We start from the raw sequence: 15,564 nt of genomic DNA, 5'->3' as shown, positions 1-15,564 counted from the left end.
TAGAAAATAAACCTAATAGTGATAGTACTGGGTCAAAAGGTATACACGGTTTTATAATTCTTTGAGTATAATTCTTGATTGCTCTCCAGAATGGTTGGAAAAACAATTCATAGCTCCACCAACAATATAATAATGCCCCTATTTTTCCACATCCCCTCCAACATTTGTTATTTTGTCCTTTTATCATTTTAGCCAATCTGATAGGCATGAGATAATATCTAAGAATTGTTTTGATTTGTAGTTCTCTAATCAATAATGATTTAGAGCAATTTTCATATAGTTATATATCTCTTTGATTCCTTTTTTAAAAAATCTTTTTCTCTTTATTCTCCTTGATTGATAATGGAGGATGCAGAGGACTGAGCTGCTATTGTGATATCCCTTTATCAATCCAGGCTCAGCAAAACAGGCAGCAAATTGCAAGAATGATATGAGGGTGCAGTGGAAAATGTGGAAATCTTGGTGTATGGGCACAGCATCCTAGGAATTATGGGAAGATGGTGATGTGTTCCTATCTGGAGAATCCCAAATTCCTCATAAACACACCCTTCCCTCTAACTCTAAAAATACACAAGAAGGAAAAAAAATAACTATGTTCTTCATCTACTTTAAGATTGCACAGAAAGACTGCCAGAAGCCTGTAGAGGTTCTGAGAAGGTACAAGCCAGGGAAGGCAGAAGCCAAAATATATAAGCATCTTGAACTCAGAACAGGAAATGGGGTCCAATCCAGTGCCCAGAATAGGGTTCAGGTATCTTGCCATCAACCACAGAAGGAGATAGGGACAAATCTGCACCCACACTGTCCATCCAGGACCCATTATCCTGGTAATCTATACCCATTTATAGCCTAGCAGCCCATATTGGTGCCATAGCAGATGGGGCCATCCCAGTGCCTCTGCAGTTCTCACCCAAGTCCCAATAGGAGAAAGAACCAGAGTAGTAGCTGGGGCCTTGCAGCATGCTTGAAATTAATACAATCCTTAATATCTAATTGGGGCTTATCTGGATCCTAACAAGGAGTGGATCTGACTTCATATTTCAGACTATGCAATGTGAAGGAGATATGGAAGGGACCAAGGCCCAAACCTAAGTTGAAGAACCAGGAGATTAAGACAAAACCCAGGATTTTTTGTAAAAGATAGGACCCGATCTTATATACCACATTCTAAAGTATATTGGGGGAGAGATGGTATAAAAAAAGGAGTGAGGCATATTTTTAGACACAGTTAATGCAAGAATTTGTTTCTCATGGATAAACATATTTATTATAATTTATTACATATTTATAACAAATTATACGTATTATATGTATTATATATTACATGTAGAAAGAAACATATGCATTCACCAAAAAAAAATAGGCCAGCTCCTTCTCTTTAAGAATATGGAAGGAGCTTTTTGATTAGTGCACAAAGCCACAATTCAGAAACTGAGGGTGGAGATATGAGTAAACAGAAGAAAATGCCAAACAAACTGAAGACATAGTGTGGATAAGAAAAACCTAAGAAGTAAATTCAGGAGAATAACTCCAGAGAAATCCAAATAGAGCCCCAAAAAGAAACAGTGTCCCAGACACAATAGTATCTGGAAGAAATGAAGAGATTTAAAAAAATGTAACGTTAAATGAAAAAAAAAAAGAATAACAAATCAGACACATTTTAGTATAATACTATAGGGAAAAGATGGATCTTTAGTAAAGTAGTGAAATAGATCTAAGCTTTTCTAATAAAAAAAATTGGATCTAAGAAAAAATTTTGAAATGCAAATGTAAAAGTCAAGAGAAACAAAGAAATGTAAATACATCTGAATAATTAAAAGGGACTAATAAGGAGAAAAGAATGGTAAGAAATAATAGCTTAAAACAGAATGTAGTCAGCTTTATCCAAGAATTGGACTTTGAAATTAGAATGGGCCAAATGGAAAGCAAAGACTCCATGAACCAAAAAGAAATATTAAAATAGAAGGAAAAAAAAAAGGAAAAAGAAGATATTTCAAAAGAAACTGACCTGGAACCCAGGTCAAGAAAACATTGTCTAGGTATCATTTCACTATTCATAAATCATGACAAAGTAATATCTGGATACCGAATTTCAAGAAATCATAAAAGAAAATGGCTGAGAGGAAAGTGAAAATGGAAAGAATCTAATAATCACTTCCTGAAAGAAAAAAAAGGAAAACAATAGAAAATATAGAAACTGACCTGGAAAACAGGTCAAGAATATCCCCACATGAACTCCAAGGAACTTAATAGCCACAAAAAGAACTTCCAGGTCATTAAAGAAAAAAAAATTAGTGCAAGTAGCTAGAAAGAAAGAGTTCAGGTACAAAGGGTCTACAGTCAGGATCACACAAAATTTGGCTGCCAGTGAGGAGCTTATAAAATGCTATATCAAAGGGCAAAAGATAAAAGCTTATAATGAAGAATAATAAATCAGACAAATTTTAGTACATTCCTACAGGGAAAAAGATAGGTCTTTAGTGAAATAGTTCTAAGCCCTCCGGATAAAAAGGTTGAATCTGAGTAAGGGCTTTGAAATGCAAATGTAAGAGTCAAGAGAAACAAAGGAAAGTAAATATTTCTAAATAATTTGAAAGAATTAAATTGTTTGTATTCTAATAGGAGAAGAAACAAATGTCCTCTTAGAACTCTAATGTCTTCAAGAGCCATAAAGAGAATTAAATAAGATACAGAAGGTCTGGAAGTAGTTTTATTTGCTTTCAATTGTCTCAAAAGAGGAATATGGGGATATATTTAGAAGCAAAGAAGGAGGAAAAGGAAATAACTTACATAATGGCAATGGATAAAATGAAGAGTATTCTAAACTGAAGTATTCAGGGAAATAGGCATTTTATGAACCTCATTTTCTTCTGTATAGGACAAATGGATGTTGAACATATACATACAAATAAACACAAATAATTTGGTGCAGAAATAAATGAACTCAATGGAAAAATGGAAGGAAATAGGAAGAGTGGAAAATAGAATTCATGGGAGAGGGTAGGATCAGGGCAGGATCATTGAGGAAATAAGCAAAATAAATTCCAATGTCAGAGGGTTGAACATAAAGGGGGAAACTAAAGAGAAATAAAGAAAAAAACCCAACAGTGGCTCTTTGTCAAAGCATCTATCAATCATTTTTAATATGTTAAGAAACACCCAATTGTAGTTTAGATTCACCATGAAACATATAATATAATTGGTCCCTTATATACACTCTGGTGAGACAATACTAAAATGTATAAATATTCTATATGGAATGATTCACTGGGGAGACTAATGGGTTTCCCAATGAATCAGAGGGGAGAATGTGAGAATTTAACACAATTCCATACCTCTTTTTCTTTTTAAAAGGAAAGTTTATAATAGATTATTCTCTAAGATTGCAATTCAATTTCCACCCTTTGACTAAATTAAGAACAAGGTCTGGGGCTTATCTGTGTAGGGGGACACATGCATACTCTAGGAGGATGTAAGGAGCTTAGTGGCTCCCTGGCATTTGAAAGATGCTTGCTTCTGGTCCCGCATGATTCCAAAGACCAGTCTCTGACCCGTACTGAGATAGAGTCTGCTGTATCAGAGAGAGTCAGGAAAGTAATGTCCCTGAATGTGTAAGTTTGGGTTGGTAAAGGAAATTTGTCTCTTTTTGGCCCTCGAGTCACAGTGTGTGTGTGGGGTGTCTATAGAGAGACTGTGCAACAAGCTTGTGGAAGATGTCTAGGGGAGGAAGCTTGCAAAGGGAATAGCCAGCCACATGAAGTTGGTGCCTTTTCTTTCTCTGACCTGCTCTTTTAAATTATTTATTAATTATAAATTAAAATACAGTCTCCTGAAAAATTTAATCTCAACACATATTAACTACTTAAATATTAACTGATTTAAAGGGAGAAATGGTAGCAAAACTACAATATGTACCCCTTTCAGACTTAAACAAATCTATCAAAAAGACAAATAAGAAAGAAATTAAGGACAGGAATAGAACTTTTGATCAATTAGAGATGATAAATCTCTGGTGATTACTAAATGGTGAGAGAAAAGGGTTTACATATTTTTCAGCTAGACATAGTACCTTTTCCAAAATTAACCATTGGGGCAAAAAAAAAACCCCTCACAAACAAAATAGAAAAATGAAATGCCAAAAACATCTTTTACTGATAATGATGGAATAAAATTATATTCAATAAAGAGAATTTGAATATGTGTTATTTGGAATTCTGGGTGTTCCATTTAAAAGTATTTGACAAACTTCCTGTGGACATGTGGGGGACTTTGAAACTACATTTTCCGTGATCCAATGGGTTTCTGGTTTTGGATGTGGTGACGTCTCCAACGTATAGCACACCTTAAATTCGGAGGTCGGATCTGAGCAACCTCTTTGGCTACGCAGACAAGATGGGAGGAGGCATGGATGGGCAGCATTTTTGGAAATAGTCAAGCGTGGTCTTATATATTTTACCAACATGGCCATGGTAATTAAAATATTATTTTTCTTCATAATATCAGCCTTTATCATTTTTAATCATTACAAAAAAAGATTAAAATGAATTTAATACTAAATAATTTAATCCTAAAGGATAGTTCAAAAGTCAAATCAGAGAAACAATAGAATATTTCATCAAGGAAAATGTCAACAGAGCCAATTTACCAAAACTTTTTTGCATGAAGCTAAAGCAGTCTTTATGGGAATATTTTTAGGTCTTTTAACATCTTTATCAACAAAGTGGAGAAAGAACAGATTGATGAACTGGGCATGTAAAAAAAAAAAACTTAGAAAAGCAAAAAAAGCTCAAAACACTGATGTGAAATTCAAGGCACATTAGCTCAGAACACTGTTTGTAAACCTCTGGTATATATGTCGTACCCATCCAAGAGACATTCTAATTCTGGTCCTTATTATCTAGTCTCCTTCTTGGTCTCCCTTTATCATCAAGTCTCTCCTCATTGTGATCCATCTTTCCCAAAGACACCAAAGTGATTTTCCTAAAGCAAAGGCTTGACTATGTCATTCTCTTGATAAACTACAGTGGCTTCCTATTGCATTTTATTATTATTATTATTTTAAACCCTCACCTTCCATCTTAGAATCTTAGAATCAATACTGTGTGGAAGAGTGGTAAGGGCTGGGCAATGGGGGTTAAGTGACTTGCCCAGGATCACACAGCTTGGAAGTGTCTGAGGTCAGATTTGAACCTAAGACCTCCCATCTCCAAGTCTAGTTCTCTATCCACTGAACCGCCTAGTTGTCCCTTGAACCCACATTTAGGAGGCACTAATTATTCCAACTATGCATAAGTCCCTATTATTAGAAGGTGGAGAGAGGGACTGGGGATACAAAGAAAAACAAATCCTTACCCTCAATCAGTTAGATTGATTAGAGCACTTGTTAATCACTTCATATTTATAAGCTCTTTAAGGCTCACAAAGTGTTTCAATTATACAAAAAGTGCATCATGTGAAAAAACAAAGTGATTATTCTTATTCTAGTTGAAGGTTTAAGAAAGTGTAATCATTTGTGGAGCTGGATTTATTTTTGCTATTACAAACTCTGGAAAAATTGCTGTGAGGGAGAGAGAGAGAGGAGAGACTTCTTGGATGATAATCATGTATAAATATGCCTCATTGTTCCATTCCCCCCAACCCCCAATATGTGCAGCAATAAAACTTCAAGACCTATCTGGTTCCTGTACTTACTTGTGCATTTTTCTCTTAAATCACTTGAGAGTCAGCATTGAGATAACGTTGGAAACTTCAATTTATTTCAACTTTGCCAGGGAAACTAAGCCACTGACAGTGACTCAAAAATAGAGGCTCTTAACACGGGAATTCCAGAAACCTCTTGGTTGCCAGCTCATTCCTGGGTACAGCATTCTCTCCCCACGTTCTCCTCACTGCCTCTGGGCAGATATCTTTAAGCTATAAATGGGAGGTCATTTATCATTCCTTCAGAAACTCTCAGGGTAATAAGCAGGGATTGGGTACTAATGGGGCCCAGAAATAGTTCTGAATGCTCCAGTGTCTTAGCTGGTGAAACAATTCATCAGCTTCAAGCCACTCATCAATAGTTTTAATTGGTTGTTATACCATTAACTTTGTCTAAAGCCTGGCTTTAATGCGGGCTGAGAGTTCAGCCAGACAGTGCTGGAGAGTGTTAGCAGACTCATCCCCTCCTACCCGAAGCTCCCCAGACAGAATCATTGGCTGAGGATTCAAAGTAAGACAAAGGCATCCTGGAAGCACTGTGGGGCTACATAGTTTCCAGAAAAATTGTTCTCCATCCTCACACTCCCTTCTGCAACATTGCTTCTATCTGTTCCCTTCCCTCCACTCAGGAAGTCACCACCCAATTCAGATGCTTGGCATCTCTCACCTGTTGTTAATAGTCTCCTAATTGTGATGCTGGCTGCTAAGTGATGCAGTGGATAGAGTGCTGGGGCTGGAGTCTGGAAGACAGCATCACTAGTTCAAATCTGGCCTCGCATACTTACTAGTTGTGTGACTGGGCAAATCACTTAATTTTGTTTGCCTCAGTTTCCTTATCTGTAAAATGAACTGGAGAAGGAAATGGCAAACCACTCCAAGTCTCTTAGCTGTGTGACCCTGAGCCAGTCACTTACTTCTGTTTGCCTCAGTTACCTTATCTGTAAAATAAATTGAAGACGGGAATGGCAAACCACTCTAGTATCTTTGCCCAAAAAACTCCAGGTGTGGTCATGAAAAGTCAGTCATGACCAAAGAACAATTGAACAACTACCTAATTGTACCCCATTCTCCACATAGCTGCCTAAAGTACAAATGTGACTTACATTCCTTTTCAAAAAACTCTTCTTTATTTCAATAAATTCTTTCTTTAAACATTTAATATCCTTTACAACCTTGCTCCATCCTATTTTTCCAGTCTTATTACATCATCTCCCCTCCATGCACATTATGATCTAAACAAACTAGATTTTCTAATATTTACTGAAAAAGTTCCATCTTACAATTCTGTGTCTTTAGAAGTCTAGACTGTTCTCCATGCCTGGAATTTATTCCCTTCTCTTTTCTGTCTCTTAGAATATTTAGTTTCATTCAAGACCAAGTTTAAGCATCCTTGTCTTTGTTCAGTTGCTTCAGTCTTGTTCTGACTGTTTGTGACCCCACTTGGGGTTTTCTTGGCAAAGATACTGGAGTCGTTTGCCATTTCTTTCTCCAGCTAAATTTATAAATGAAGTGACTTGCACAGGATCACACAGCTAGGAAGTATTTGAGGGCAGATTTGAACTCAGGAAGATGAGTCTTCTTGACTCTAGGACCAGTACTCTATCCATTGCATCACTTAGTTTCCCCTTACCCCTACTACATGGAATCTTTTCTGATGCTCCTTATTTTGAGTGACCTTCAGGTCTCTAGGGTAGACATCTTTTGGTGAAGTTATGAGAAGACAAGATAGGAGTCACATAGGTTGGGCAGGTATGGATGGGTTGAGATCCGCATCACTGAGGGATGCACCTAGATGATTGAGATCACAGATCTATTTGGGCATGTCTGAGGCATAATAGTTGCAAAGCCAAAAATGAAATGGAGAGGAAAAGAGAAGAGAAGGATCAAATAGTTACATTAATAAGTAAATTGGAGGTAATTTGAAGAGGGAATGAATAATGACCATCTCAACATTTATTCAAGAATAGTTATAAATGTCACATATCTCAAAGAAAATGGAGTCCTTTGGTTTTGACTTGAAGACAGGTTTAGACCTTTTGAATGTTTCCCATATTCACCAGAATTACAGTAAAGATATTCCTGAGAGTGTTGTGACCTTACATAAGCCAGAGTGGCACCAGAGAAAGAAACCAGAATCAGAGGTCCTGGGTTCAAATCTGAATTTGCCACTTACTGTATGACCTTGGGCAAATCACCTTACCCCTTTGGGGTTGTTTTCTCATCTGTAAATGAAAGGGGATGGATTAGGTGGTTTCTAAATTTCTTTACAGGACCAAATTTATGGTTCCTATGAATTAAAGAAGGAAGGCAAAGGACCTGAATAATCCATAAGTTTTCCCATCCTCCCTTTAATAGCTAACAATTGACTATATCAGTGTTAGCAACTTTATTGCTGTAATAAAAGACACATACTATATTTGTTAGGTGTAAGAGCTTCTGCCTGTACAGAATTTCATTTATGGAAAAAGGAATGATTGCTATTCCATACTGGTTTAAACTTGGGCTGCAATAAATATTTTCCAATGGCTTCTTCATTTTATTAAAAGAAAAAAGCACACCATGAAGCCCAGGTAATTGTTACAATTGTGCCAAAAATCTATAATCTAAAAAAATCCAGGATCTTTCCCACAAAGGCAGAAACATCGACTGTTCTCAAACTGTTCTCAGAGTGCAATGGGCAAATGGCATATGATATCTGGGTCTCTGAAAGTAAAAGCTGTTTAAATCTTTTGTGGCTCTGATTATTTCAAATAGAAATGATAGAAATGATTCTTCCCTTTTATGGACTTCCATAACTGCTTGTATGTCACATATTTTTGACTTTGAATATATATAGAAAGATCAATAATTTTATTGTTGTCAGGAATGCAGAACAAAAAACAACCTCTGGCTTTATTTTCCTTCTTACCCCTTCACTCCCAATTTTACCCAGGTGAAACTCCTGGGGTAGTTTGTAAGTAATCTGACTGGGATCTGGCAAGTGATAGTAATTGAAAGAACTTTTTGCACTTTGAAAGGAATTTTTAAACCATAATTCAAATGTTCAATTGATAATAGATATAAGAAAAGCAAATCAAAAAGTCTACTTATTGTCTAAGGACTTCTCTGTCTGAATCACAAAAGAGATGAAATAACCTCTGAGGAAAAGGGATGAGAGAACCTTCCACAAGGAAATGATTATATAGCAATTGCAATAATCCTCTCACCTCTTAGCAAAATGCTTTATATCTAGTAAATGATTACTAGAAGTTGAGGAGAGATTGGGTGAGTTTCTCCTTCAGGAATATACTAACTGTGTGATTTTGCATAAATCACTTAACCTATGAGTAGCCCTAGGCAGCTCACTAAATTTCAGATGAGTAGCTGATCTGAATGGGTGGGGAAAATTTCCATACAGGGAGTGCCCTACCCTGATGAAATACTAAATTTAGGTAAACTAAAAAAGATTGAATTGATTTGAAAGGTATAAGAGTAGCAAGGCAAACATCACATTCTTAAGTGTAAGAGGAAACTTACTACCCTGATAAATAAATTGGGAAGAATGGGCTTATTTCAGTGTAAAGTGCATTTCTAATCACAGAAATGCTCAAAAATGTATTAAATCTTTAAAAATTATTTTAAAAAATCCACATTAATATTTGACTGAAAATTATAGGATAAACACAAGACTGGGAAGAACCACACTCTTTTTTACTTTTATTAGAAAAAACACAAGACCTTTTGTCTTGGAATCAGTACAATGTAATGGTTCCAAGGCAGGAGAGCCATAAGTTAGGCAATGGGAGTAAAGTGACTTGCCCAGGGTCATACAACTTCCCTGGGTCACACAGTGAGGAAGTATCTGAGGCCAAATTTGAACCCAGATCTTCCTGACTCCGGGCCTGTCATTTTATCCACTGTGCTACCTAGTTGTCCCCTTTTCTCATTTTTAAAAGGAGGAAACTGAGACCAAGGGATGCTAAGTGACTAACCTAACGTAATATAGGTAGTAGTTCAAATATATTCTCAGATACTCACTAGCTATGTGACCACAGGTTTTGGACCCAATTAAGTTTTCTGATTCCAAATTCTATATTTTTCTCATAATATCTTGTGCTTTCCTCTACATGCCAGAAACAAGATGACACTGAAAGTTGTGGAGATTAAGAGGCCCAAATAAAGCAAATAAACCTTAAAAGAGGTAAGAGATTTCTCCTCTAACTCTATGATTGCTTTTACATGCAATTAGAGAGGTTCTAATAATCTCAGAATGCTCAGAAAGCTCATGTTTTGTTTTGGGGGGTGGGGGTGGGATTCGGATCTGATCATTACAGGAATTTGTTTTGCTTAACTCTACATATTTCTAATGGGTTTTGTTTTTCTTGCTTTCTCAATGAGGTTAAAAAATTAAATTGAATTAAATATATGATCACTTAGAAAAGGCTTTTTGAACACCTAATTGAAAATGAAACTTCTCTGTCTATATGTGAGTGAGAGCACACATATTATCCTGCATGATCTGTTCATTATATTGTTTTTTTTTTTTTTTTGTCCTTTGGTGTGTGCATTTCAAAACTACTGTCTTTATGCTACTAAAGAAGACATTGAATCAGGAGTGATTTGCTGTGAGAGTACGGAAGATACTTTTCTTACCTTTGTGGCCACTGAATAAGTTGACAACAGGAAAAACAAAGTGGATGAGAAATATATATGGTTAAGATTATGACATGAAGTTTGAGTCTTTTGAGTCATATCCCTGTGAACCAGACTATCTATCTATCTATCTATCTATCTATCTATCTATCTATCTATCTGTCTATCTATCTATCTATCTATCTATGTATATATATATACACATATATGTATGTATATATATTTTTATTCATTTATTTATTTACTTGCTCATCTATCTATCTATCTATCTATCTATCTATCTATCTATCTATCTATCTATCTATCTCTCTATCTCTCTTTGGACAAGGTACCACAAATGGATGGGGAGGTGGACTTCATATTAAATAGGAAATCAAGATAGATTACCCTTGTTGTTGTTCAGTCATTCATTCATATTTGACTCTGTGAATTTGTAGACCATACTGTCCATAGGATTTTCTTGGCAAAGATATTGGAGTGATTTGCCATTTCTTTCTCCATTGGATCAAGGCAAACAGAGGTTAAGCCACTTGCCTGTGGTCACATAGCTAGTGAGTATCTGAGAATATATTTGAAGTTGTCTTCCTTTCTCTAAGACTTGGGATCTATCCACTGAGTCACTTCATTGCCTTCATGAACTATTTGGTACTTTCTCTTTTTTTATTTTTTGTAGTACTTTCAATGATCACAAGCTGCTTATTATAGCAAATGCTCTTCTTTTTAATTTATAGCTTTACAAATATATTTATGTATGTGCTTTTTTATGTTATGGTTTACATTTTATATTTATTGATATATACACATGGCAGTTTCCTTCAATAGAATATAAGCTCTTCCAAGATAAATGCTATTAATCTTTGTTTTTGTATTCCCATACCCCCACCCCACCCCATTAGAGGAGGTACTTAATAAATAAACTATAATAAATAATAAATATTTAAAGGTTGATCTCTTAATGTCATATTTTTTTTTTGAAATCCTTACATTCTGGTATGAATTAATACTGTGTATTGTTTCCAAGGCAGAAGAGCAGTAATGGGCTAGGCAATGCCAGGGTTAAGTGACTTGCTCAGAGTCACACAGCTAGGAAGTATCTGAGGCCAGATTTGAACCCGGGACCTCCCATCTCTGGGCCTGGCTCTCAGTGCACTGAGCCACCTAGCTCCCCCAACCCCTTAATGTCATCTTAATCTAAAAAGAGGTCTCTAGAGTAGAAGGCCCTAAAGAGTTGTCCTTAGGCATCTTTTTACCATTTTCATCAGTAGCTTGCATGAAAGCATGAATGGCTTAATTTTCTTTCTTTTTTTAATGAAGCATTTTATTTTTAAAATATTTGTTTATTTTTCTTTTGAATAACTATGTTTTTCTTCTTTAACTAATTAATTAATTTTATTCAGCTCCTCCATTTCCTAGCCACACCATAGAAGGCATCATTCAGTAGATGGCTTAATTTTCAAAACTGAAGATGACATGGGTCCACTAAGTGGCTTAGTGGATTGAAAGCCATGCCTAGAGACAGGAGGTCCTGGGTTCAAATCTGTCTTTGACATGTCCTCCTTGTGTGATCCTGGGCAAGTCACTTACCCCCCACTGCCTAGTCTTTTTAACTCTTCTGCTTTGGAACCCATACACAGTATTAGTTCTGAGATGGGAGGTAAGAGGTTTTTTATTTTTTGTTTTTAAATCCCACTGAAAATGACAGAGTTGGAAGAGCCAAAATAGATGATAAAGTCAGGATTAAAAAAGATCTCGACAGGTTATAGTGATAAATTGCATCTAATAAGATAAAAATGAATAACTTAATAGGAATAAATGTAGGGACATAAATACATGTAGAGACATTTGGTTCCAGAAAAATCAATTGCTTGAGTATCAGATGGGCAGAGTAAGCCTAGAAGTGATTCATGTTAAGAAGACCTGGGGAATTTAGAAGATAAATACAACTCAATAATATTTTGTAGCAATTTCAAAAGTTAATGTGGTGGGACAACTAGGTGGCTCAGTGGATTGAGAACCAGGACAGAGAAGGGAGCTCCTGAGTTCAAATCTGATGTCGGATGCTTCTTAACTGTGTGACCCTGGATAAGTCACAAACTCCCATTGCCTAGACCTTCCTTGTCCTAAGTTCTTTCTTGGAACCAATACCAGTAGGGTCTAAAAAAAAAAGTTAAGTGAACACTGGATTCAGATCCAGTGAGTTTATAACACTACCAAAGCACCACTTTAGTCAGACCACGATCACATTATTTCAGGAAAGACTTTGACAAACTGGAATGAGGAAAGATTAGTATAGAGAAGTGACTGGAGACCATGACATATGAGATAGATCAGTGATTCCCAAAGTGGGCGCCACCCCCCCCCTGGTGGCTGCTACAGTGATCCAGGGAGGCAGTGATGGCCACAGGTGCATTTATCTTTCCTATTATTTGCTATTAAAAATAAAAAAAATTAATTCCAGGGGGCTAAGTAATATTTTTTCTGGAAAGGGGGTGGTAGGCCAAAAAAGTTTGGGAACCACTGAGATAGATTGAAGTAACTGAAGATATTCAGCTTGGAGAAAAGGAAACCCAAGGAGGACGTCACAGTTCTCTTTCAAGTATTTGAAAAATGTCAGATGGAAAAGGATTCATTCTTCTTTGTGTCCATAGAGTAGATTTGGGCTCTATGTAAGGAAAATGAGGAAGACTCATTTTCCTGAGTTCAAATCTGGCATTGGACACTTATTAGCTGTGTGACCCTGGGCAAGTCACTTAATCCTGTTTACCACAGTTTTCCTCATCTACAAAGTGAACTGGAGAAGGAAATGGCAAACCACTCCACTATCTGCCAAGAAAATACCCAATGGGAACATGAAGAATTTGGACATGACTGAAAAAAAAATGACTAAACAACAAACTTGGATGTTCCCTGTAACAATGAAGTCTAGTCCCAATTGTAAAGTCTAATGAAGTCAAATCATCCTAAAATTTACGCTCAAATCAGAAGCAAGTCATTTTGAGATTATTTATTGTTCCAGACTCTATGTCCATCCACCCTCATTAGCACAAATAATGAGGAGTTAACTATAGTCTGAAGGTACACGTTGCCCTGGGTTACAGAAATGGAAGCAGACTCACCTCTAAGTACATAGTGATTTTTTTTTCTCCTTCTCCTTTTTTTTGACAGTTAAATGGCATTTTGGGAAAGGAAGGAGCACAGATTCCATGCAAACAATATTGACTGATGATGAATTGTCGAGAAGGAGGAACATGGTAGAAGTAATTGATGACAACTACTTTGCGTGTTTTTCTTTACTGGTGGGGAAATCCATGAGAAGGGAGCTAAAACCTGAGGGCACATTGGCAGAAATGCTGGATTTTTAAAGCTTTCTTTTTGTTAAAGATTCTGCCAATAGACAAAGGTTCAGAGGTTTGCAAGTCTAACATGAAGGATTTACTGCTTGACCATCAGGGGTTAAAGTATCATTAGAGTAACATTAGAGTAACATTTCTTTTTTCACTAAGGGAGTTCCTCTGCTGGGAACACAAGCATATAGTCCATCTAGGTTGGGTCTCTTAAGAAAGGTCCTGGGTTTGGTTTCTCTTTTCTTCTACTCTTTACTTTACTAACCCCTCATTCCTATCCCGGACTCTTGGCACAAATTATCTGAATCTTTGCTTTAGGCTCATATCTTAAATTCTCCAAAAAGAGGGAGAAGTACTTTATGTTTGATATGAATCAGATATGGGACAGGGATTTATTTCTTACACCTAAAGACCTACTAAATGCAAGATTCTAATGAGTATGCATTGGTTCCATGACTTGAGACAAAATGTAGAGTGTATAACCTTTATCAAATTGCTTGCCTTCTTAATGAGGGGGGGGAGAGAAGAAAGTGTCAGAGAGTATTTGGAACTTAAAGTTGTAAAAAATGAATGTTAAAAATTGTTTTTCTATGTAACTGGAAAAATAAAAAAAAATTTAAAGAAAAAAATAAAAAGATCAAGTTAAAAAATAAAACAAAACAGGATGCAGAAACAACTTATGGCTTCCATTATTCTTTTGGGAGGTGGATGCTTAATCCTAAACTGAACATAAAGCAGTATATAGTATTGCAGAGTCTTTATTTACATTTCATGTTAGCCCTGCAAAGGCCAAACAAGTCTCCTGATAGAGTGGGTAAGGACTTTGCAACTCCTCCTCTTATTAGTGGTCATCTTATCTGATGCAGAAACTTTCCCATTCAACAGTCAGCCTCATTCATTGAATCTAGGTCCTCTGAACATCTTGAGCTCATGAAGTTTCCTCCAAGACTGAAAATACCCATTTGGAGGCTGATGTCTGAACATCAGCTCAGAAAGGGGCACACAACGCCAAAAACAAAGCCTCCAGAGACCAAGGGGCAAACTTTCCTAGCTGAGTCCAGGGGCACATGGTGGCAGGGTTTGTGGAAGGAACTGTCTCTTTTCCTCCTCCTCTCATATCAAGTCTTGAGTCAGGGAACAATTCTTTTAGTTCTTGTTGCCAAGGCAAAGGCTCAAGACAGACAGAAGATGTTTTTGTTTTTAAAAGGCTTTTCCAGTTCACCAGCCAGTGATGAGATTGTTTTGTCATTTCAAAATGCCCACATCGTCCGGCATTGAGTTATAACATAGCAAGAAACAAATCAGGATTTTACATCTATGACAATTCCCAGTGCTGAGTCTTTACATCCCTGCAGCCCTGGAGATATTTATACTCTTCCCTCCATGGGAGGTTGAGGTTCATGGTCCCTGGAAGGGCCCTTATGGGCCAATTCCACAAAAATTTTAAGTGTTGGAGAGGGGAAATTTCTATTTTTCAAATGTTTCTGTATTCCTCCACTTAAAGAAAACACAGGAAATGAAGATCCTCAAAAATAAGTGTCCATCATTATTCTAAGACTCAACTGACTTCTCTCACCAAACTATCCTTCTACTCCCACCCCCCAACGCCACTAGACATGTTGCCTTCTACTAGAATGTCACTTCTTGGTTACAATTGGATGGGACCTCTTGTTCTTTGTACTTGTATCCCTTGGCACTCAGCACAGTGCCTAGCACAGAATTGTTGTGGTTCAGGTATGTCTGACTTTTCATGACCCTATATGGGGTTTTCTTAGCAAAGATACTGGAGTGGCTTTCCTTTCCCTTCTCTGGCTCATTTACAGATGAGGAAAAAGAAGCAAACCAGGTAAAATGACTTGCCTAGGGTCTCACAGCCTATAAGTGTCTC

This window comes from Gracilinanus agilis, chromosome 4 (assembly GCF_016433145.1).
Source record: "Gracilinanus agilis isolate LMUSP501 chromosome 4, AgileGrace, whole genome shotgun sequence".
Classification (NCBI taxonomy): domain Eukaryota; kingdom Metazoa; phylum Chordata; class Mammalia; order Didelphimorphia; family Didelphidae; genus Gracilinanus; species Gracilinanus agilis.
The sequence above is the reverse complement of the archived record's forward strand: the minus strand, read 5'-3'. Positions refer to the sequence as shown.